Raw genomic sequence first — 26,298 nt, 5'->3', positions numbered from 1 at the left:
GGAATAAGACGGTGTTATTTTCTGGGTCTGTAGATTGTGAAGGAGCAAAAATGGCCTTTGCAGTGATATGTGCTTCTTGTCAGATGTGGGAGTTTAAAGAGAGTTTAAGGATTACTGCGGATTGTATTTGCCATAAATGCTGTTGGATGCAAATCTTATCAGATCCAGTGGATCGGTTGGAGAGTCAGATAGAAGCGATGAGGAACTTGCGACAGCAACAGTATGTGATGGATGGCAGTTATAGGAAGGGGGGAAAGTCTCAGATACAGTCACATAGATGGGTTAACTCCAGGAAGGGTAAGAGAGGTAGGCAGCTAGTGCAGGAATCTTTTGTAGATATACCCATTTCAAACAGGTATGCTGTTTTGGAAAATGTACAAAGTTAAAAATCACACAACACCAGGTTATAGTCCAACAGGTTTAATTGGAAGCACACTAGCTTTCGGAGCGACGCTCCTTCATCATGTGATTGTGATCAGGTGATCAGATCACCTGATGAAGGAGCGTCGCTCCGAAAGCTAGTGTGCTTCCAATTAAACCTGTTGGACTATAACCTGGTGTTGTGTGATTTTTAACTTTGTACACCCCAGTCTAACACCGGCATCTCCAAATCTTGGAAAATGTAGGGGGTGACGGATTCTCAGGGGAATGTAGCACGAACAGCCAAGTCTCTGGTATTGAAACTGGCTCTAATGCAATGAGGGGTACGTCAGCTTCCAAGAGATCAATTGTGTTCGGGGATTCTGTAGTCAGAGATACAGACAAACGTTCCTGTGGCCAGGAATGAAAAACAGAGTGGTGTGTTGTTTCCCTGGTGCCAGGATCAAAGATGTCTCAGAGAGGGTGCAGAATGTTCTCACGGGGTAGATGGGCCAGCAAGAGGTCATTGTCCACATTGGAACCAACGACACAGGAAGGGAAAAGGTTGAGATTCTGAAGGGAGATTACAGAGAGTTAGACAGAAACTTAAAAAGGTCCTCAAGGGTAGTAATATCTGGATTACTCCCAGTGCTATGAGCTAGTGAGGGCAAGAATAGGAGGATAGAGCAGATGAATGCATGGCTGAGGAGCTGGTGTATGGGAGAAGGATTCACATTTTTGGATCATTGGAATCTCTTTTGGGGTAGAAGTGACCTGTGCAAGAAGGACGGATTTCACTTAAGTTGAAAGGGACTAATATACTGGCAGGGAAATTTTCTAGATCTGCTCGGGAGGATTTAAACTAGTAAGGTGGGGGGTTGGGACCAGGGAGATAGTGAGGAAAGAGATCAATCTGAGACGGGTACAGCTGAGAACAGTAGTGAGTCAAACAGGCAGGACAGGCAAGGACAGGTGGGACTGATAAATTAAACTGCATTTATTTCAATGCAAGGGGCCTAACAGGGAAGGCAGATGAACTCAGGGCATGGTTAGGAACATGGGACTGGGATATCATAGCAATTACAGAAATATAGCTCAGGGATGGACAGGACTGGCAGCATTTGTTCCAGGATACAAATCCTACAGGAAGGATAGAAAGAGAGGCAAGAGAGGAGGGGGATTGATAAAGGATAGCATTACAGCTGTGCTGAGGGAGGATATTCCCAAAAATATATCCAGGGAAGTTATTTGGTGGAACTGAGAAATAAGAGTGGGATTGTATTATAGACCCCCCCAATAGTCAGAGGCAAATTGAGAAACAAACTTACAAGGAGATCTCTGCTATCTGCAAGAATAATAGGGTAGTTATGGTAGGGGATTTTAACTTTCCAAACATCAACTGGGACTGCCATAGTGTGAAAGATTTATATGGAGAGGAATTTCTTACATGTGTACAAGACAATTTTCTGATTCAGTATGTGGATGTACCTACTAGAGAAGTTGCAAAACTAGACCTACTCTTGGGAAATAAGGCAGGATAGGTGACTGAGGTGTCAGTGGGGGAGCACTTTGGGGCCAGCGACCATAATTCTATTCGTTTCAAAATAGTGATGGAAAAGGATAGACCAGCTCTAAAAGTTGAAGTTCTAAATTGGAGAAAGGAAATTGGGAGGTCATGTTGCGGCTGTACAGGACATTGGTCAGGCCACTGTTGGAATATTGTGTGTAATTCTGGTCTCCTTCCTATCAGAGAGATGTTGTGAAACTTGAAAGGGTGCAGAAAAGATCTACAAGGATGTTGACAGGGTTGGAGGATTTGAGCTACAGGGAGAGGCTGATCAGGCTGGGGCTGTTTTCCCTGAAGCGTCGGAGGCTGAAGGGTGACCTTGTAGAGGTTTACAAAATTATGCTCCCCGTGTCTGCATGGGTTTCCTCTGGGTGCTCCGGTTTCCTCCCACAATCCAAAAATGTGAGGGTCAGGTGAATTGGCCATGCTAAATTGCCCGTAGTGTTAGGTAAGGGGCAAATGTATGGGTGAGTTGTGCTTCGGCAGGTCAGTGTGGACTTGTTGGGCCGAAGGACCTGTTTCCACTCTGTAAGTAATCTAATCTAATCAAATAACTCTGCAAGCATCCTCGTTGGATGGATCCTGAGAGAACAGGGTGGTGTAAAAGGCATGAATTTGGGCCCTGATGCCCACCGGATCCGACACGAGGGACCCGTCATTTGCCAGCAGCACAAGGAGCTGCTGACGGGTGCCACACCATTTTTCCAATGAGTAGAAGAAGGAGGAGCTGGGTTCCAGGTCCTGGAGAAGCCAGATCCGCAACCTCATGTACGCGACCCGGGATCCAAAGAGCTCCAAGTCTCGGAGCGCAGCCTTCTTCTCTTCATACATCCCCTGCAAGGCCGAGGTCCATGTTGGGCTGACCACACGCCAGGTCAAACACCTCCTTCTGGATGAGGGCATAGAAGGATCAGTTAGTAAATTTGCAGATGATACTAAGGTCGGTGCAGTTATGGATAGTAACAGAAAGACATTGTTGGTTACAGAGGGACAGAGATGAACTGCAGAGCTGGGTTAGAGGTGGCAAATACAGTTTAGAGTGGAAAAGTGTGAGGTGATTCACTTTGGAAGGAGTAACAGGAATAAGGAGTACTGGGCTAATGGTAAGATTCTGGGCAGTATAGATGAGCAGAGAGATCTTGGTGTCCATGTACATAGATCTCTGAAAGTTGTTATTAGGGTTGATAGGGTTGTTAAGAAGGCTTTATGGCGTGTTAGCTTTTATTGGTAGAGGGATTGCATTTTGGAGCCATGAGGTCATTTATGTCATTCAGCAGCTGTACTTGCTCACCATATTATAGGAATGATGTGGAAGCTTTGGAAAGGGTTCAGAGGAGATTTACTAGGATGGTACCGAGTATGGAGGAAAAGTCTTATGAGGAAAGGCTCGAGATTGGACGTGAGGCTGTTTTTGTTTGAGAGAAGAAGGTTGAGAGGTGACTTAAGTGAGACATCTAAGAGAATCAGATGATTAGATAGGGTGGACAGTGAGAGCCTTTTTCCTCGCACAAGGGGACATAGCTTTAAATTGAGGGGTGATAGATATAGGACAGATGTCAGAGGTACTCAGAGAGTAGTAGGGGCATGGATCACACTGCCTGCAACAGTAGTAGACTCGTCAACTTTAAGGGCATATAAATGGTCATTTGATAGTGATATAGATGAAAATGGAATTGTGTAGGTTGGATGGGCTTCAGATTGGTTTCACAGGTCGGTGCACATTCGGGTGCTGAAGGGCCTGTATTGCGCTGTAATGTTCTATGTTCTCCAACTCCTTGATCCTACATTTCCGCCTTTTCTTCGACCCTCTCATGAACTCCTGACAGAAAACACAGGCATGAGCTTTGCCCACTATACCCTGAAGGAGTGAAAGCCCTGAAAGCCCTCCCCCCCCCACTTCCTTCTCTAGCCAGCCTGAACTAACGAAATGAGTCCCAGAACTGCTCATCCTCCAGCAACAGATTACTAAACTGCTGTACGTGGACCCGAGGTGGGCGGCCGCTGAATGAAAGGAGCTCCACCCACACCAGGTGACGATCTGTGCAGAGCACCTGCCACATGTAGGCTGCCCACGTGGAGGCGTACAGGTGGTCGGATTCTGGACGCTCTGACTCCAGGCCTCATGAAGGTGAAGGTGTTGGAGTCGGGATGGAGATTCTGCCAGACGTCCACCAGGTCGAAGGACTTGACCAAGTCCCCAAACTCCTCCCCACGCCAAACCAGACTGGGCACCGCCATGGTCCCTGTTTTCGAGGATGCAGTTAACGTCCCCCCCACCAAGGACAATGCACTGTCCTTCGTCAATGGAGGCAAGATGAGTGGACACTTCACCATAGAAATGCCTTAGTCCGACCATGCTCAGTGGATGTTCATGTTCAGGGGAGTGTAGATGTTCACTAAGTGAAGCACCACTTCCCCTCAGCCAAACCGTCAAGTGAAGCAAACGGCCTGGCACAGGCTCCCTGACCCCCAAGATCTCCGGCTGAAAATGCAGGGCCAACAAGATAGCCACCCCGCCAGATCTGCAGGCGAGGTGGCTATACCCGCAGCCCCCACCCCACCACCACCACCACCACCCCGCTACTCCAGGAGCCAGGTGGTTTCGTCTCCTGGGGAGTGTGGCTTGCTTTCTTGCAGGAAGCACACTGCATACTTCCTGTCCCGAAGGACCGAGGAGGTCTGGAATCTGTGCTGTGGCTTCCTGCTGCTGTTGATGTTGAGGCTGGCTATGGTTGTCTTCATTTCAGCACTATTGTGCAACCACCACCAATATAATTAAACTATATTCATTCGCTGAGAGGATGAGGGGGGCAGGGGAGCGCAAAAATCCCTTGCCCTCAGCAGGAGAGTACCGAACAAGTTTCTGATCCATTTTCGCTCTTTCACATCTAACCCCGATGCTCAGCGAACAGCCTGGGCTGACTGTAACACTAACTTAAAAGGAGCTCCAGCAGTTGAGTGCCAGGCCAGTTCAATCTCGGCAACTGTGCATCTCCTTGACAAAGTCCTGGAGTTACCCGAGCAGGATGAGGGGGAGCTCGGTGGGGGGGAGCCTGGGAGTCAAAAACCGCATTACAGATGGACTTTGCATCATCCGTAGTGCCCACCACCGAGCCTGAACCCTCCTCTGGGCAATCACCCTCAGTCACCAGCTCCTCCCCTGTTGTGAGAGTGGGGGCTGGTCTGGCACAGCCAGCTGGTCTCAAACCCCCAGCGACCTAAACCCCAGGGTCACCGGCAGGGACTTCCTCGGTGCACCCCTTCGATGAGTGCCCCAAGTAGGGTCATCAGGTGGCAGAGGCTTTAGGCCTCACTGCACTCCCGAACCGGGCTGCCCAGCACCTCAGGGAAAAGATCCTCCCCCGGGGGAAGGCTAATGGAAAAATTGTCTGGGAGGGAGGTGAGGATAAACTAGTACAGACCGCACAATGGCCTATGTGGGGCTCTGGATCATCCCTGGGGGCTGGTGGAAAGGCGGCAGCAGGAACCTTGCTGCAACCCTGAGGCTCCAGGAAAGTTAGGCCACGTCACAGTGCGGGAGAGACAGGAGGCACCACGGGCCACCCACTGGGGAGGGGCAACACCGTCACTGTGCTGCTGTGGGGAAGTCCTCACCCTCCTAGGGATGGTGCTTCATCCAAGGAAAATGTAGCCTTTGTGGGCATTTGCTCTTCTCCACCAGCCTGAGGCTTCTCTCTTCTTTTAACAGTGATGCAAGTTACCTAGGTTTACAAGAGGATCTTGAGCAATGGGGTCAATGGTCCAAATAGTACTAGGTGGAGTTTAGATGAGATTAGATTCCCAACAGTGTGGAAACAGGTCTTTCAGCCCAACAAATCCACACCGACCCTCTGAAGAGTAACTACCCAGACCCATTTCCCTGTATCTTCCCCCTACTAATGCGCTAACCCTATGGGCAATTTAGCCCAGCCAGTTCACCTGACCTGCACATCTTTTGGAATGTAGGAGGAAACCAGAGCACTCGGAGGAAACCCACACAGACACGGGGAGAACGTGCAAACTCTACACATATAGTCAACCAAGGTTGGAATTAAACCCAGGTCCCTGGCGCTGTGAGGCAGCAGTGCTAACCACTGAGCCACCATGCCGCCCCTGGACACTCCTCTCCCCCAGCTTCTCCTGGAACACAATTGGCTGGGGGAAGGCAGGGGATGTGGTGAGGATGGGGTGTCATATCCTGCCCTGCCCCAGGACTATCAGGTGACAGTGGGCTGTCCAGGACCCAGAGAGACAGCTGCTGCAGGATGGGGGGCAGCAGCAGATTCCTCAAGGTCACAGCTGGGGCCCAGGTGAGTCGATCAAGGTTTGGGCTCAGGTACCTCAGGGCCAGGTGTTATGCAGCAAGGGCCAGCATGGAGGTAGGCACTCCTGGCGGGACTCAGGTACAGATTCTGCAGCCATATGGGCATTGTCCACTGGGGTGGGGCAGGGAGATACAGGCAGCCTGTACATGCGGGCTGCACTAAAGATGGCTAATGGGCCAACTACACTAGACATGGCCTTAGTGCAGGCCTCGATTATCATGCTTGGGTGAGAATAGGCCTTTACCTCCCAGGCATTTGATTAGGTGCCTAAACATAGAAAATGACAGCACAGTACAGGCCCTCAATGTTGCGCCAATCTGTGAAATTATTCTGATGTCCATCTAACTACATCGTTCCATTATTATCCAAATGTACGTTCAATGCCCATTTAAATACTTTTTGTCATTTACATAAATGATTTGGATGTGAGCATAAGAGGTACAGTTAGTAAGTTTGCAGATGACACCAAAATTGGAGGTGTAGTTGACAGCGAAGAGGGTTACCACAGATTACAACAGGATCTTGACCAGATGAGCCAATGGGCTGAGAAGCGGCAGATGGAGTTTAATTCAGATAAATGCGAGGTGCTGCATTTTGGGAAAGCAAATCTTAGCAGGACTTATACACTTAATGGTAAGGTCCTAGGGAGTGTTGCTGAACAAAGAAACCTTGGAGTGGAGGTTCATAGCTCCTCAAAAGTGGAGTTGCAGGTAGATAGGATAGTGAAGAAGGCGTTTGGTATGCTTTCCTTTATTGGTCAGAGTATTGAGTGCAGGAGTTGGGAGGTCATGTTGGTTAGGCCACTGTTGGAATATTGCGTGCAATTCTGGTCTCCTTCCTATCGGAAAGATGTTGTGAAACTTGAAAGGGTTCAGAAAAGATCTACAAGGATGTTGCCAGGGTTGGAGGATCTGAGCTACAGGGAGAGGTTGAACAGGCTGGGGCTGTTTTCCCTGGAGTGTCAGAGGCTGAGGGGTGACCTTATAGAAGTTTACAGAATTATGAGGGGCATGGATAGGATAAATAGGCAAAGTATTTTCCCTGGGGTTGGGCAGTTCAGAACTAGAGGGCATAGGTTTGGGGTGAGAGGGGAAAGATATAAAAGAAACCTAAGGGGCAACTTTTTCACGCAGAGGATGGTACGTGTATGGAATGAGCTGCTAGAGGATGTGGTGGAAGCTGGTACAATTGCAATATTTAGGAGGCATTTGGATGGGTATATGAATAGGAAGGGTTTGGAGGGATATGGGTCGGGTGCTGGCAAGTGGGACTAGATTGGGTTGGGATATCTGGTCGGCATGGACAGGTTGGACCAAGGGGTCTGTTTCCATGCTGTACATCTCTATGACTATGACTCTATGACTCTAAGTGCTCTTAATGTCTACTACTGTTACAGGTAGGTCATTCTACACCCTTACTACTCTGAGTAGAGATACCCCTGATATCTGAGCTAAATCTATCACCCCTCAAGTTAAAGCTACATCCCCCTCGTGTTAGCATTCACCATCCGAGGAAAAAGGCTCTCACTGTCCACCCTATCTAACCCTCTGATTATCTTATATGTCTCAATTACGTCATCTCTCAACCTTGTCTCCAACGAAAACAGCCTCAGTGTCCTTAGCCTTTCCTTGTAAGACCATCCTTCCATACCAGACAACATCTGAGTAAATCTCCTCTGAACCCTTTCCAAAGCTTCCACATTCTTTCCTATAATTTTTTTTATTAGATTCCCTACAGTGTGGAAACAGGCCCTTCGGCCCAACAAGTCCACACAGACCCTCCGAAGAGTAACCCACCTCGACCCATTTCCCTCTGACTAATACACTAACCTATCGGCAATTTAGCATGGCCAATTCACCTGACCCGCACATCTTTGGACTGTGGGAGGAAACCGGAGCACCCAGAGGATACTCACGCATACACGGGGAGAATGTGCAAACTCCACATAAACAATGTGGTGTCCAGAACTATACGCAGTACTCCAGGTGTGGCCTTGCCAATGTCTTGTACAGCTGAAGCATGACCTCTTGGCTCAGAAACTCAATCCCCCTACCAATAAACGCCAACACACCATACGTCTTTTAACAACCTTATCAAGCTGGCTGGCAACTTTCAGGGATTTATGCACCTAGACACAGAGATCTCTCTGTTCATCTACAATGCCAAGATTTTTACCATTAGCCAAGTACTCTGCATTCCTGTTACTTCTTCCAAAGTGAACTACCTCATACTTTTCCATATTAAACTTCATTTGCCACTTCTCAGCCCAGTTCTGTATCTTTATCTATGTCTCTCTGTAACCCACAACATCCTTCGGGAGTATCCACAACTCTGTCTGCCTTAGTGTCATCAGCAAATTTACTAAGCCATCCTTCTATGCCCAACTCAAGATCAGTTATAAAAATGACAAACAGCAGTGACCCCAAAACAGATCCTTGCAGCACATCACTGGTAACTGAGCTCCAGTATGAACTTTTCCCATCAACAACGACCCTCTGTCTTTTCTGATCCAAACCACTAAATCACCTTCAATTCCGAAACTCTGTATTTTGTGCAATAGCCTACCGTGTGGACCACTTTACTGAAGTTCATATAGACCACATCAACAGCTTTACCTTTATTCACTTGTTTTGTCACCTTCGCGAAGAACTCAATAAGGTTAGTGAGGCACAACCTCTCTTTCACAAAACCGCGTTGACTATCCCTAATCAAATTATTCCTCTCTCGATGATTATAAACCCTATCTCTCATAACCATTTCCAACACTTTACCCACAACCGAAGTAAGGCTCACTGGTCTATAATTACCAGGGTTGTCCCTATTCCCCTTCTTGAACAAGGGATCAACATTTGCTATCTTATAATCAACATGGTTTCATTAAGGATAAGTCGTGCCTTACAAACCTTGTTGAGTTCTTTGAGAAGGTGGCCATTTGACTTCTGGTTCTCTTCTCTTTTGTTTTTGTGTTTTTTGATTTTCTTTTGCCTTTGTTGATCTGTGTTCAGCTGCACAAGCAGCTATCACCGCTACTGTTCCTGTTGTAGCCTTGGTCTACCTCCACTGTTGGTGCCAGGATCTTGCCAAAATTTGAGCTGGCTTCCACAACTACTGTCTGAGTCTCACTGTCACCCAGGACTGCTGCTGGTAGTGCCTGGGCTCCATCATTACCTGGGCCTGCCTTCCCTGCTACTGCCTGGGCCTTATAAACACCTGGCTCACCACTGTTGCCTGAAGCCCACACTGAAGAAAATCATATGGGGTCTTCCAGCAGTCCACCATGGCAAGCCCAAGCCACACTTATGCCAGGGTAGCTGCCTTAGGCTCAGCTGTTCCAGCCCCGGCTGCAAACCCACCCCCCCTTCATTCTAGGGATATGGAGGGAAGGATATCAAAGTTGATTCTCGATAGGACCGAGAGTAACAGGGTAGTTGTTATGGGAGTCCTTAACTTCCCCAACATTGACTGGGAAGTAGTTCAAGTAGTTTAGATGCATAATTTTTTGTTCAATGTGCGCAGGAGGGTTTTCTGACACAGTATGTAGACAGGCCAACAGGAAGGATGCCATATTGGATTTGGTACTGGGGAATGAACCCGGCCAGGTGTTAGATTTGGAGATAGGTGAGCACTTTGGTGATAGTGACCACAATTCAGTAATGCTTACAATAGAATGGGCAGGGATAGATATATACCGCAGGAAAAGAGGTGTAACTGGGGGAAAAGGCAATTATGATGCGATTAGGATGCATTGCATGAGGAAGGAAACTGCAGGGGATAGACACACTGAAATGCGGAGCTTATCAAGGGCCTGCAGTACCTGTTCCTTGAATAAGTATATACCTATCAGGCAGAGAGGAATTTTCATTTGAGAGAAGGTTGAGAGGTGACTTAATTGAGACAAAAGGTAATCAGATAGTTAAATCATGTGGACAGTGAGAGCCTTTTTTTTTCCTTGGACGGTGATGGATAGCACGAGGGAGCATGGCTTCAAATGGAGGGATGACAGATATAGGACAAGTGTCAGAGGTAGATTCTTTACTGAGAGGCAGTGCGCTCCATGCCCCAACTACTGCAACAACTGTAGACTTGCCAACTTTACGGTCATTTAAATAGTCATTGGAAAGGCATTTGGACAAGATTAGAATAATGTTGGTTAGATGGGTGTCAGATTAGTTTCATAGGGCAGCGCAACATCGAGCGCTGAGGGACTTGTATTGCTTTGTAATGTTCTATGTTCTATGTCTCCCTAGCAAAAGTAACTGTCTTCCTCCTCACAGTACACTGGCTGTGGCCAACCAGCTCTGAGTCAGTCCACTGAACTGTCGAGATTCTGAATTCTATTTTTAAAAAAATCAGTGAAATGACTGCACCAAAGACGGTATCGTGTCACCAAGTCACTCTTTATTTACTTGTGGCCAGCCAGTGTGGATCAGCCCCCTGAACTGAGGAGCTTCTAAATCCCATTATATTTCGTTAAACCTTACAAAATACAAACAGTTGACAATAAAGTAGTTCATAAAAATCCACTGTTAACAGGGGAGGGGCAGCAAGGCCAAACCCGAAACTCCATCGTTCACTCAATGAGGGCAAACCTCAAATCCCATCTTAAGTCATCAAAAAGGAAACAGTAACAAACACAAACAAGACGGTCCACTCCAATGAAAAACAGTACATAGAACACAGACATCCCAGCTGTGCCTCCCATCTTCCGGCTACTCAAAGGCAGCCTTGCCCTACACTTCTTCTGGTCCTTGGCCTGCTCCTAGGATCTCAGCCATCCTGACACACACCTTCCAGCCACCTCTAGGACAGCCCGTTCTGCCCTTTCTTCGGGACAACAGCACTCAGGACAGCTACCCACCTTCCGTCTCTCAGGGCGACCGGCATCGGAATGGCCTACCCACCTTCCGGTTTACAGGACAGCCTACTCACCCTCCGGCTCTTGCGGTGACAGCTTTCAGGATGACGTATGAACCTCTCGACTCACAGAAAGGCCAGCCAGATCCAGGGACACACAGTACAGTGCAGGTGATTAAACCCAACAAGCAAAAATAGCAGAGTCAATTACCAGAAATGGTATACTGAATCCATTACCAGAAAGAGTCCACAACCAAAAGCAGAGTCCACTCCTGAAAGCAGAAAATGCACACCCCAGAGCATATACACAGGTTGTTCAGTCTCCATAGGAGGCCTGATTCCTCCATAGAGGACCAGGCCGACTCTCAGGAATATAGTTCATTGTAAAGGAGCAGTTAACTCACAGGGACTTGGTCCATTCCCAAAGGTAGAGTCCACTCCAGGAGCAGCAAATGCTCACCTCCCAGCGCACACACAGAGGCCTACTCCACCTACAGAGGGCCAGACCTACTCAAAGAGGAACAGTTCATCTGGAAAGGTGCAGTTGACTCACAAGGGCTCAGTCCAAACACAAAAAAGTGAAAACACATGCAAAAAGGAAAGTGCAGACACTAAAAACCAGAATGCAAGGGCTAAGCCCTGCCACAAATCTGCATAGTCCTTTCTCAAAATAAACCAAAAAGAAAGAGTAGCACAGAGGCCTTAACCAGCTAGTGAGACGGCAGTTCACTAATGAGAACTGAAAAATACCTGGAACACACTGACTGTGAAGATCAGCCAGCTCAGGAATCAGTCCACAAACAAAAAAAAAGCGATACCAGTGACAAATTGACTGTGTGGATCAACCAGCTCAGGAATCAGATTCCCCAAAAAACTGAAACCTACAGTAGTACACATTGGCTGTGGCCAACCAGAATGGAGTCAGCCCTCTGAACTGATGAGATTCTGAATCCCCTGTTCATATATATTTATTTAAAGTCAGTGAAATAACTGCACCAAGGCCGGTACCCAGTCACCATTTATTTACTTGTGCACAATACACTGGCTGTGGCCGGTTGGCTTGGAGTCAATTCTCTGAACTGATGAGATCCTGAATCTCCTTTTTTTTATTTTATGAAACAGTACAAAACACGAACAGTTAACAATATAAACAAAGCAGCAGTTCACAAAAACAATTATTTATAGGGGAAAGGGCAGCAAGGCCAAACCCCAAACCCCACCGTTCAGTTATCAGGGAGCTAAGAGTGAACCTCAAATCCCACCTTCCACCACAACAAGGAAACAGTAACACATACAGAAAGGACAGTCCAATCCAATGAAAAAATGCATTGAACACAGACCCCACCAGCAACCCACTCGTCCCTCCCACCTTCTGGCCACTCAAAGGCAGCCCACCCTGATGGCCCTTTGGCTCTCGGTCCACCCCATGCCTCTTTGGGCTTCTCGGTTTACCCTGCCTCACCATCTGGCCTGTGGACTGCCCCGACACACCTTCTGGCCACCTTACGGACAGCCCGTCCCCTTCCCTGGAATATTGGTGTGCAGGGGAGCCCAAAGATCTTCTGACCCTCGGGCGCCCTGACAGTTCATCTGGAAAGTTGCAGTTGCAGAAAGGGCAGAGCCCAAACACCAAACAAAAGTGAAAACACATACAAAAAGGAAAGTGCAGGCACTAAAAATCAGAGTGCAAGGGCTAAGCCATGCCACAAATCTGCATAGCCCTTTCTTAAAACAAACCAAAAAAGTAGCACACAGGCTGTAACCAGCCAGTGAAATGACAGTTCCCTTATGAGAACTGGAACACACTGACTGATCATCAGCCAGTTCAGAAATCAGTCCTCAAAACAACAAGGGATAACAGTAACAAACTGGCTGTGTGGATCAGTCAGTTTGGAAATCAGGTTCCCCCCCAAAAAAACTGAAACAATAGAAGCATGAGTAGGCCATTCGGCCCTTCGAGCCATAGCAGCATTCATTATGATCATGGCTGATCATCCACAAATAGTATCCTGTTCCTACGTTATCCCCATAACCCTTGATTCCACTATCTTTAACATCTCTGTCAGTCTGTTTCTCCAGAGACTTGGCCTCCACTGCCTTCTGGGGCACAGCTTGTCATATATCCACCACTCTGTGCCTGCGTGGATTTCTTCCGGGTGCTCCGGTTTTCTCCCACAATCCAAAAATGTGCAGGTTAGCTGGATTGGCCATGCTAAATTGCCTGTAGTGTTAGGTGAAAGGATAAGTGTAGGGAAATGGGTCTGGGTGGGTTGTGCTTCGGCGGGTCGGTGTGGACTTGTTGGGGCGAAGGGCCTGTTTCCACACTGTAAGTAATCTAATCTAATCTAATCTCTGGGTGAAGAAGTTTCTCCTCAACTCTGTTCTAAATGACCTACCCCTTATTTTTAAACTGTGTGCTCTGGTTCGGGACTCACCCATCAGCGGAAACATGCTTCCTGTCTCCAGTCTGTCCGATCCTTTAGTAATCTTATACGTCTCAATCAGATTCCCTCTCATCCTTCTAAACACAAGTGTATGCAAGCCCAGTCGCTCCAAACTTTCAACATATTCCCACCATTCTGGGAATTGACCTCATGAACCTAAGCTGCACTCCCTCAATAGCCAGAATGTCCTTCCACAAATTTGGAGACCAAAACTGCACACAATACTCCAGGTGTGGTCTCACCAGGGCCCTGTATAGCTGCAGAAGGACCTTTTTGCTCCTATACTCAATTCATCTTGTTATGAAGGCCAGCATACCATTAGCTTCCTTCACTGTCTGCTGTACCTGCATACTTGCTTTCATTGACTGACCTACAAGAACACCTAGACCTCGTAGTACTTCCCCTTTACCTAACTTGACCCCATTTGGATAGTAATCTGCCTTCCTGTTCTTGCCACCAAAGTGGACAACCACAAATTTATCCACATTAAGCTGCGTCTGTCATGCATCCGTTCACTCACCTAGCCTGTCCAAGTCACTCTGTATTCTCATAACATCCTCCTCACATTTCACCCTGCCACCCAGCTTTGTGTCATCAGTAAATTTGCTAATATTACGTTTAATACCTTCATCTATATCATTAATGTATATTAATGACCTGGTTTGGTGCTGCAGTCCCGGCACCAAACCTTGTGGTATCCCACTGGTCACCGCCTGCCATTCTGAAAGGGACCAATTTATCACGACTCTTTGCTTCCTGTCAGCCAGCCAATTTTCAATCCAAATCAGTATTTTGCCCCCAATACAATGTAGCTGAAAACGTGTTGCTGGAAAAGCGCAGCAGGTCAGGCAGCATCCAAGGAGCAGGAGAATCGACGTTTCGGGCATGAGCCCTTCTTCCTGAAGTTGGGCTCATGCCCAAAACATCGATTCTCCTGCTACTTGGCTGTTGCCTGACCTGCTGTGCTTTTCCAGCAATACATTTTCAGCTCTGATCTCCAGCATCTGCAGTCCTCACTTTCTCCCAATACAATGTACCCTAATTTTGCTCACCAATCTCCTATGTGGGACTTTAAAGGCTTTCTGAAAGTCCAGGTACACTATATCCACTGGCTCTCGCATCTTCATAGTCATATCCTCAAAAAATTCCAGATTAGTCAAGCAGGATTTCCCCTTTGTAAATCCATGCTGACTCTGACCTATCCTGTTACTATTATCCAAATGTGTTGTAATTTCATCTTTTATAATTGACTCCAGCATCTTTCTCACCACTGACACCAGACTAACTGGTCTATAATTCCCAGTTTTCTATCTCCCTCCTTTTTTGAAAAGTTGGACAACATTAGCCCCCCTCCAATCCACAGGAACTGATCCTGCACCTATAGAACATTCAAAAATGATTACCAATGCATCCACAATTTCTAGAGTCACTTCCTCAAATACCCTGGGATGCAGACCATCAGGTCCCAGGGACTTATCAGTCTTCAGATCTAACAGCCGATCCAACACCATTTCCTGCCTAATATAAATGCCCTTAGTTCATCCATTACCCTAGGTCCTTCAGCCACTATTACACCTGGGAGATTGCTTGTGTCTTCCCCAGTGAAGACAGATCCAAAGTTGCTGTTCAACTCTTCTGCCATTTCCTTGTTCCCCATAATAAACTCACCCATTAATTCCCCATAAACTAACAGCAGTACACACTGGCTGTGACCAACCAGCTTGGAGTCAACCTCTCAAACTGATGAAATTCTGAATCTCCTGTTTATTTTGTTTTAAAAACAAATCAGTGAAATAACTGCAGAGGCCGGTACACCATCACCAAGTCACCCTTTATTTACTTGTACACTATACACTGGTTTGTGGCTCGAAGTTAGTCCCCTGAACTGAGGAGATTCTGAATCGCCTGTTAAATTGGTCAGTCAGGTCTTCCTGATTCCACCAAGTTAACAACCACAATCAAGGATCTTGTAGTTAGCAAGATCTATCTGGTTCTAATCACTTCAAATTGTCATGACTAATGTACTGCCTTTGTTACATGATTTGGAGATGCCGGTGTTGGACTGGGGTGTACAAAGTTAAAAATCACACAACACCAGGTTATAGTCCAACAGGTTTAATTGGGCCTTTGTTAAATGCACTCATTATGTCCTGATTTATTATCTGACCCACTGTAGCTGCTGTTAGGGTGCCTGAATCCTACTCCTACCAGTTTGTTCTTTCAGTTTTACTTGTTGCCTCCACTCATATGCATTGCATATTTTCTGATTCACTCCTTATTCTACTTATTCCATCTTATACCAGCAGTACTACTCCACAAGCTAAAGTGATTAGTATTAGAAGAACTGTGATATTGGCAGAAAATGCAGAAATCAAAAGGACAAAATAATCTGTCAGTGAGTAAAACATTAGTGAATTGGGACAGAAAGTGTGCTAGGAAATGGGATGCAGTCAATGTTATCAGGGGAACCCAACAAGGCAATATTACAGAGGGGCACAATCTCCAAGGAAAGACAACAGTAGAGAACTGAATTGTCAATACAGAAAAGAGACAATGGATCACTGCTGTCTGCAGGAGGATGCTGAAAAGCAAGATGCATTCTATTTGAGGGAGGTAGCAGGCCAAATGGAGGCAATCACCTTCCTGATTTTACAGACCCACAAAATTAATTCTGGCATTTAGGTATCATTTTTAAGTCCAAGAAAACTAATTTTGAGCAGATGAATATATTATTTCTAATGCTACGCTAGAATTGAAATTAAAATTTCTTAAACCATCCTCTGTACAGCCTTGAGGACTGGGAGGTATTAAAAACAAAGTGAGAGAGCAGCTGCAGGCTACATTTGCTACAGTGTTAGAGAGATCACAGAAACCCTGCACTTCACTCCTTATCATTACGCTTCTTTATTTAGTATAGCTACTTCTATTGGTTTGAATATTCTCCAGTTAGCAGATACCAAAGATAATGTACTCCTACTAAATAAAGAAGTAGAATGCCAGGGCTCACAGTTAATGACACTCCAGCCTTAGAACAAAGGAATAATGCAGAGCGATTCTTGATCTCAAAGGGAAGCTAAAAAAAAGGCACAAGAAAGAGGCAATGTTAAAAATCACACAACACCAAGTTATAGTCCAACAGGTTTAATTGGAAACACAAGCTTTCGGAGCACCTCTCCTTCATCAGTGGTTGACAACCGCCTGATGAAGGAGCAATACTCTGAAAGCTAGTGCTTCCAATTAAACCTGTTGGACGATAACCTGGTGTTGCGTGAATTTTTAACTTTGTGCACCCCAGTCCAACACCGGCATCTCCAAATCATGACTAAAGACAATGTGAACTAGCAGCACTCCAGATTCTAGTCTGCTCTTTCAGGACACAGAGAAGAAACTCGCTTCTCATGTTGTTCAGCAGAGACCTTAGATCATCCTGTACTTTTGGAATAAAATGGCAAAGCAAATGGCAAATAAAATATAAAGTAAAGTCTCTGGTGTACCTTTTTGGGCAAGCCATCCCTTTTGAAAATGACAACAAAGAGCTAAATGAAAACAAAAAGTGCTGGAGGTTTTTGTGTTCTGAAAGTGATTCATTGTAGTTTCAAAATATTAACTTGGCTTCTGTCTCCACAGTGCCAGATCAGCTGACTTTCTCCAGCACTTTGTTTTATTTCAGATCTCCAGCATCTACAGCACTTTGATTTTAACAAACAGGCAATGATGGACAACTCATTACAGAACCCACCGCAGTGAAAACCGTTGGATGAAGCAATTTCTTGTGATATAAAGCCTGGATCATTGCAGAGAAGCAGCAAACAGAGTCTATTAATTTAATCACAAATGCAAACATACAAGGCTTCAAAATTTCCCGAGTCAGTAAAGTCATAACACTGTTTGAAATAACTGAAGGAAATAGAGTTAGAAAGGGATCTTCTATCATCTATAAATGACTTTTCATAGTTCCAATTTTGATTCAGAAGTTCTGGTGTTTTGGGCAGTATAGATGATTGACCATCTGCATTGATTTTCAATACATCTTTCCAATCACACTCAGGGAAAATCACTTTGAACTTGACACACAGAAAAAAATAAATCTTGGATGCAGCCAACAAGTTATAATTCAACAACGCAAGCAGCTAATAAAAAGCTATCCAGAGGAATAACATAGATTTAGGCCTAAATTGGATCATGCCAAAATTTAACATGCAGAAATTCTCAAGCTGCACAAATGAAAGCTGGAGTCTATAATAGAGATTCATCAGAAAATTGTGGAAACGTGAGGGTTTGTGTTTTGCTTAACAATTACAGGACCAAACTATAGAATTTCTAAAGACACAATGCATCTTGATGAAATGCAAGGGCTCTTTTGGCAGAGGGTGACCCTAGCTCTGACCCAGGAGGCCCAGGTTAAAAGTCTTATTTATTCCAGAGGTATGGTGTAACATCTCAGGTTGACTAGGAAACTACCTATCTCAATGAAATTTTAATTCTGGTTAAAATTAAACCAACATGACCTCAAACTGATCACAGCTTAATAAGATTTGGGGCAGTGTAGCAACATCAATGAGATTTGACATAAAAGCAGTTATGCATTAGTATTGTGTAACTACTATCAGGTTTTAGATATTAGAAAAAACAGATTTCTAAAAATCCTGTTCAAAGAACATGCCATCCCACTCATCTTCCGCTCATATCTTCAGACACAATTACAGATGAGTGCCTCATCTTCCGCCTAGGAACCCTCCAACCACAAGGGATGAACTCAGATTTCTCCAGTTTCCTCATTTCCCCACTCCCCACATTGTCTCAGTCCCAACCCTCGAACCCAGCACCGCCTTCCTAACCTGCAATCTTCTTCCTGACCTCTCCGCCCCCACCCCCACTCCGGCCTATCACCCTCACCTTAACCTCCTTCCACCTATCGCATTTCCAATGCCCCTCCCCCAAGTCCTTCCTCCCTACCTTTTATCTTAGCCTGCTTGGCACACTTTCCTCATTCCTAAAGAAGGGTTCATGCCCGAAACATTGATTCTCCTGCTCCTTGGATGCTGCCTGACCTGCTGCACTTTTCCAGCAACACATTTTCAGCGCTGTTCACCACAGCAGCAATTTTGATGTCATCTGCAAACTTACTAACCACACCTCCTATGTTCACAGCCAAATCATTTATATAAATGAAAAACAGTGGACACGGCACTAATCCTTGTGACACACTGCTGGTCACAAGTCTCCAGTCTGAAAAGCAACCCTCCACCAACACTCTGTCTTCTACTTTGAACTAGTTCTGTATCCAATGGCTAGTTCTCCTTGTATTCCATGTGATCTAACTTTGCTAACCAGTCTACCATCGGAACCTTGTTGATTACCTAACTAAATTCCACATTGATCTTATCCACTGCTCTGCCCTAAACAATCCTCTTTGTTACTTCTTCAAAAAACACAATAAGTTGGTGAGACATGATTTCCCATGCACAAAGCCATGTTGACTATCCCTAATCAGTCTTGCCTTTCCAAATTCACGTAAATCCTGTCCCTCAGAATCCCCTCCAACTAACTTGTCACAGTCACCAGTCCCTGGCTTTTCCTTACCACCGTTCTTAAATAGTGGCACATTAGCCAACCTCCAGTCTTATGGCAACCTCACCTGTGGCTATCGATAATGCTCTTATCTCAGCAAAACGCCCAGCAATCACTTCCCTAGCTTCCCACGAAGTACTAGAGTATACCTGATCAGGCCCCACAGATTAATCCATGTTTATGCATTTTAAGATATTCAACACCACCTCCTTTGCAATATAGATGTTTTTCAAGACGTTTTGGCTCCTTACCATCCTGTGTACTTGGCTATGTTTAATAAAGTCTGTTAATATTTACTTACAAGAATGTAGACCTAATATTACTGTATGGGACCATAGAACTGATGGATTAATCGATAGTAATGTGATTTGATTTTTGCTTGAAAATTATTCTTAATGCATTATTACCATTATATTCTTTGCCACAGTAAATGGTCACCAGTCATATTTTTAACCCTTTCTTCATTCTGTGTCTGAGATTAGATTTTAAAAAGCCTTTACATGTCAAATACAGTAAAGACCTCTCAATGAAATGCCTCTACTTTGATATGGGAAACCTTTGATCCTTGAATGCCAGTTTTAGATAAGATGCTTATTGAATGCGTAAAATGAGCTCTGATCTTATCAATTAGGCATTGTGAGAAACAATTTGATCACGATGGTTTGAAATGTTTAAGATTATAAAAATCCCTTGTTGGTTACTAATTAGCTTTCCAAATTTCTATATCAGCAATGCAGCATAAATTCATAACTTACGGTCGACATTGAGTCAAAATGCAACAGACCTCTTTACCCTTTGAATTCTCAAAAATTTCTGTTAGATTCCATCAAAAGATAGTTGGTTATCAAGAGTTTGCATCGTATTAAACCTATAGGTGGCAGTGTTATGCATCTTACCCTTTTGAAATTCATGCAGGCAATACTGCTTTGCTGTTTCACAGGTTTCTTGTGAACCTTCCAGCCCAGTTTCATAATGCAGCCTGTATCATCAAATGCACAAGTCCATTAATATCAAAGAAAGTAACAAACATTTGAGAGCTGTTTTATTGGCTTTAAACATTTAAATATTATTAAAACTACATAGACGTGCCCCAAAATCCATAGATGAATCTCAGAATCCAATGTATCGAGCATGAATTTGCTGCTTCAGATGATTCCTTTGATAAAATCTTCTAAAACCATGAACTCTGGGACAAAACACATCACAATACCACCAGTAGGTTCCCCTTCTAGTTGAACAACATCATGACATGGAACTATATTGCAATCCCTGTTGCTAGGTCAAAATCATTTAAAACATAGAAAATAGGGACTGGAGTAGGCTATTCAGCCCTTCAAGCCTGCACCACTATTCAAAATAATCATACAATTCCAGTATCCTACTCCCGCTTTCACTCCATACCCTCTGATCCCTTTAGCCACGAGGGCCATGTTCAGTTCCTCTTGAATATATCTAACAAACTTGCCCAAATAGCTTTCCATAGTGGAGAATTCCACAGGTTCTCAACTGAGTGAGGCGATTCCTCATCTCAGTCCTAAATGGCTTACTTTTTATTCTTACACTGTACCACAAGTTTTGGGTTTGCCCAACATCAGGAACTTGCCTCCCACATCTAATCTGTGCAGTGCTATCAGGATTTTATATGTTTCGTTGAGATCCCCGCTCATTCTTCTAAATTTCCAATCAATTCATCTGGTGACCCTTTGCTGGACTCCCTCAATAGCAAGAACATTCTTCCTCAGACTAGGGGACCAAAGCCGTACACAATACTCAAGATGTGGCCTCACTAAGGCCCTGTACCAGCGAGACATCCCTACTCCTCTAAAGTCAGATCCTCTTGCTATGGAAGGCCAGTAAGCCATTATTTGTCCTGACTGCCTTCTGCACCTGCATGCCAACATTCAGCGACTATACCACCATGACAGCCAGGTCTCGTTGCACTTACCTTTTCCTAAACTGCCACCATTCCTGTTTTTTTCTGGATCACCTCACATTTATCCACAATATATTGCATTTGCCAAGTATTTGGGCAGCACGGTGGCACAGTGGTTAGCACTGCTGCCTCACAATGCCAGGGACCCGCGTTCAATTCCCGCCTTGGGCAACTGTCTGTGTGGAGTTTGCACATTCTCCCTGTGTCTGCGCGGTTTCCTTCGGGTGATCCGGTTTCCTCTCACAGTCCAAAAATGTGCAGATTAGGTGAATTGGCCATGCTAAATTGCCCGTAGTGTTAGGTGAAGGGGTTAATGTAGGGGAATGAGTCTGGGTGGGTTGCGCTTCAGAGGGTTGGTGTGGACTTGTTGGGCTAAAGGGCCTGTTTCCACACTGTAAGTAATCCAATCTAATCTAATCTAATCTATTTGCCCACTCAGCTAGTCTGTCCAAGTCACCCTGCAGCCTCTTTGCATCCTCCTCACAACACACACTGCCACCCAGCTTAGTGTCATTTGCATGTTCAGAAACACTTCCTAACAGAACAGTGTAAGCACCTACACCAAATGGATTGCAACAGTTCAAGGTTATTACCACTCTCTCAATGGCATTTAGAAATGAAGAATAAATATTCACATAACTAGCAATGATGATATCGTTTGAAAGAATTAAAAAATGTGAGAAATTGGCTTTTTTGGGAGCTAGAATAGACTGCTGTCTAATGCAGTGCAATGGACATAATTGGAACTGTTTTAAAAACATCAGTCAACATATAGTAGAAATAAACTAGTGAAGGGGCAAATCTGCTTTAAGGCCATACGAAACAGAAACAGGAGTAGGCTTTCAGCCCTTCAAACTTGTTCCACTATTCAATAGGATCAAGGCTAATTCAACATTTTTCAATTCCAATTTAATTGAAATAAGGACTTTATCAAACAATAAGATTTAATTCAGTTATGGGGTTATTACAATACAGAAGCACACGTAGCCCATCAAGTTGTCACCAGCTTTCTTCAGAGCAATCCAGTTATTTAGTTACGTACCTCAAGTGCCCACCCAATTTAATTTAAACAGTCAATCCTTTCCATTTCCACTACTCTTGCAAGCAGCTGAAAGTGTGTTGCTGGAAAAGCGCAGCAGGTCAGGCAGCATCCAAGGAACAGGAGATTCAACGTTTCAGGCATAAGCCGAAATGTCGAATCTCCTGTTCCTTGGATGCTGCCTGACCTGCTGCACTTTTCCAGCAACACATTTTCAGCTCTGATGTCCAGCATCTGCAGACCTCACTTTCTACTCTTGTAAGCAGCCAGTTATGAACATATGAATTAGGAGCAGAAATGGGCCTTTGGTTCTTCAATCCTTTATTTACCCCTTATCCTAAAACTATGACTTTGCATTCTAGATTGACCAACATGGGGCTAAACTGCTCAATCTCTTTTCATAAACCAGATCTCTCATCTATAGAATTAATCTAGTAAACCTCCTCTGACTGCCTCAAATGCAACCACATACGTCCTTAATATAAGGACAAGAACTGTAGGCAATACTCCGGGTGCAGTCTCATGCACTAATGCCTTGTAAACACTTCCTTACTCATACACTCAGATTACTCTGCGCTGAAGGTTCTGTTAATTTAAATAATAAGTTGTATTTCTATTCCTTTGACCAAAATGGATAAACTCACACTTAACCATGTTTAACTTAATCTGCCAAAATTTGGCCCATTCAGTGAATCTATCAGTATCCATTTGTAAGTTTCTTATTTCTTCATCGCAATTTATTTTTCCACCCATTTTAGTGTCATCTGCAAATCTGGTTGTATTGCTTTCTATCCCTGCTGCCAAGGGCAGCACGGTGGCTCAATGGTTAGCATTACTGCCTCACAGAGCCAAGGACCTGGGTTCGATTCCTGGCTTGGGCAACTGCCTGTGTGGAGTTTGCATGTTCTCCCTGTGTCTGTGTGGGTTTCATCCAGGTGCTCCGGTTTCCTCCCACAGTCCAAAAGCCATTCAGCGCTCGCAGCAATTGCTTCCCTAAACAACCTCCACATTTCTGTGGTGCATTTTCCTGAGAATATACAATCCCAATTTATGCGTCACAGTTCCTGCCTAATAGCATTGTAATTCTGTCTCCCCAAATTACATACTTTCCCATACGATCTGCTCATACCCCTCTGCATGACTATAGTAAAGATCAGAGAGTTGTGATCACTGTCACTGAAATGCTTTCCCACAGAGATATCTGACACCTGATCTGGTTTGTTGCCAGGCAACAAATCCAATATGGTCTCCCCTCTAGTCAGCTGATTTGCATACTTTGTCAGGTATCCTTCCGGCACACACCTGACAAAGTCTGCTCCATCCAAACCATTTGCACTAAGGAGGGTCCAATCAATATTAGGGAACTTGAAGTCACTCATGACAACATCCCTGCTACTTCTGCACCTTTCCAAAATCTGCCTCTCAATCTGTTCCTGTGTTTCTGTTGCTACTGGGGAGCCGATAGAACACTCCCAATAAAGTGACTGCTCCTTTCCGGTTTCTAACTTCCGTTCATACTGACTCTGTAGACTAACCCTCCCTCCTCAATTACCTCCCTTTCTGCAGCTGTTATAGTATTCCTGATTAGCAATGGCACTTCTTCACCTTTTTTACCTCCCTCCCTATTCCTTTTGAAACATCTAAACCCTGGAACATCCAACAACCATTCAAGCCTTTGTGATATCCAAGTCTCCGTAATGGCCACAACATCAAAGCTCCAAGTACTGATCCATAATCTAATTTCATTACCTTATCCCTGACACTTCTTGCATTAAAATAGACACACTTCAACCCATCACAGTGACTGCATCTTTGTCCTATCAACTGTCTATGCTTCCTCAGACTCTCTGCACGTTGTATCTGCCTGCTTACTAGTTATCCCATCCTCTGATCTGTAGCTCTGGTTCCCATCCCCCTGTCAAACTAATTTAAACCCTCCCTAAGAGTTCTAGCAAACCTCCCACCCAGGATATTGGTGCCCCTCCAGTTCAGGTGCAACTCATCCTCCTTGTACAGGTCCCACTTTCCCCAGAAGTATCCCAATGATCCACATATTTGAAACCCTTCCTCCTACACCAGCTCTGCAGCCATGTGTTCAGCTGCACTCGCTCTCTGTATGTATGTGGCATCGGTAGCAATCCTGAGACTACTCAGCTTGTCCTGTCTTCTAGCTTCCAACCTAATTCCCTATATTCACCTTTCAGAACCTCATCCCTTTTCCTACTTATGTCATTGTTACAGATGTATACTATGACTTCTGGCTGCTAATCCTCCCCCTTAAGAATCCTGTAGACTTGATTAGAGACACCCTTTACCCTGGCACCCGGGAGGCAAAATATCTTCAGGGAGTCTCGTTTGTGATCTAGGAATCTCCTGTCTGTTCCTTTAACCGTTTCATCTCCAACACTATCGCTCTCCTACTCTCTCCCCTTCCCTTCTGAGCCACAGAGCCAGGTTCAGGTGTCTGAGACCTTGTCACTGGCAATGCCCTGGTAGGTCACCCCCCTCCCCAAACAGTATGCGAAACAGTATACTTATTATTGAGGGGAATGGCCACAGGGGATCCTTGCACTGGCTGCCTATTCCCTTTCCCTCTGATCTTTATCCTGTAATGTAGGTATGATTATCCCCATCAACCCCTGTCACGCTCTCTGCCTCTTCTGAAGTTTGTCCAGCTCCAGTTCCCTAATGTAGTCTGTGAAGAGTTGGAGTTGGGTGCACTTCTTGCAGGTGGTGAAGTCAAAAGGGACACTAGTGGCTACCCTTACCTGCCACAACCCACAATGGTGATCAAACAGGTGGATGAGGGTAAAGCGGTTGTTGGTGTATATGGATTTCAGTAAGGCATTTGATAAGGTTCCCCGCAGTAAGCTATTGCACACAATATGGAGGTATGGGATTGAGGGTGATTTAGTGGTTTGGATCAGAAATTGGCTAGCTGAGAGAAGACAGGTGGTTGATGGGAAAATATCCATCCTGGAGTTCAGTTATTCATGGAGTATTGGAAGGATCTGTTTTGGGTCCACTGTTATTATAAATGACCTGAATGAGGGCACAGGAAGATGGGTTAGTAAATTTGCGCATGATACTAAGGTTGGTAGAGTTTTAAATAGTGACAAAGCATGTTGTAGGTTACAGAAAGGCATAGATAAGCTGCAGAGCTGGGCTGAGAGGTGGCAAATGGAGTTTAATGTGAAAAGGTTTGAGGTGATTCACTTTGGGAGTAACAGGAATGCAGAGTAGTGGCCTAAACACAAGATTCTTGGTTGTGCAGATGAGCAGAGAGATCTGTGTCCAGGTGCATAGATCCCTGAAAGTTGCCACCCAGGTTGATAGGATTGTTTAGGCACACAGTGAGTTAGCTTTTATTAGTAGAGGGATTAAGTTTCAGAACCACGAAATCATGCTGCAGCTGTACAAAACTCTGGTGTGGCCACATTTGGAATATTGCATACAGTTCTGGTCGCTATTTATAGGATGTGGAAGCTTTGGAAAGGGTTCAGAGGAGAGTTACTAGGATGTTGCCTGATATGGAGGGAAGGTCTAATGAGGAAAGCTGAGGGATTGAGGCTGTTTCATTAGGGAGAAGGTTTAGACTTAATTCAGACAAAAGAGAGCCAGAGGGTTAGATATTTTCAGCAGTAAGAACCTTTTTCCTCAATGGAGATGACTAGCATAATGGGACATAGCTTTAAATTGAGGGGTGATAGATATAGGTCAGATGTCAGAGGTAGTTTCTTTACTTAATAGTAGGGGCATGGAACACATTGCCTGCAATGGTAGTAGACCTCCAACTTTAAGGGCATTTAAATGGTCATTGGATAGGCATTTGGATGAGAATGGATTAGTGTAGGTTAGAAAGGCTTCAGACTGGTTCCACAGGTTGTCGCAACATAGAGGGCTGAAGGGCCTGTACTGCGCCATAGTGGTCTATGTTCTATGCTCTATCCTGCAAGAGGAGCCTAGCTTCCATCCCTTCTGTTCTAAATTGCCAAGAGATAAAAGAAAATACAACTTTACCAACCCTCCGGGCAGAATCTTCTATTTTGGTTAGAGGAAGAGGATGGGTGGGAGACACTACAAGTATAATGCTTTGGGTTTACCCACTGCCAGAATATATTGGTTCACTTACACAGCAGTCCCAGTGTCTGGTTCTGCTCCTGTTCTGCTTCACTCTGCGGATTCATGAGGTATAAGTATTTTAT

Source organism: Hemiscyllium ocellatum, chromosome 34, assembly GCF_020745735.1.
Source record: "Hemiscyllium ocellatum isolate sHemOce1 chromosome 34, sHemOce1.pat.X.cur, whole genome shotgun sequence".
NCBI lineage: Eukaryota > Metazoa > Chordata > Chondrichthyes > Orectolobiformes > Hemiscylliidae > Hemiscyllium > Hemiscyllium ocellatum.
This window is presented reverse-complemented; position numbering follows the sequence as displayed.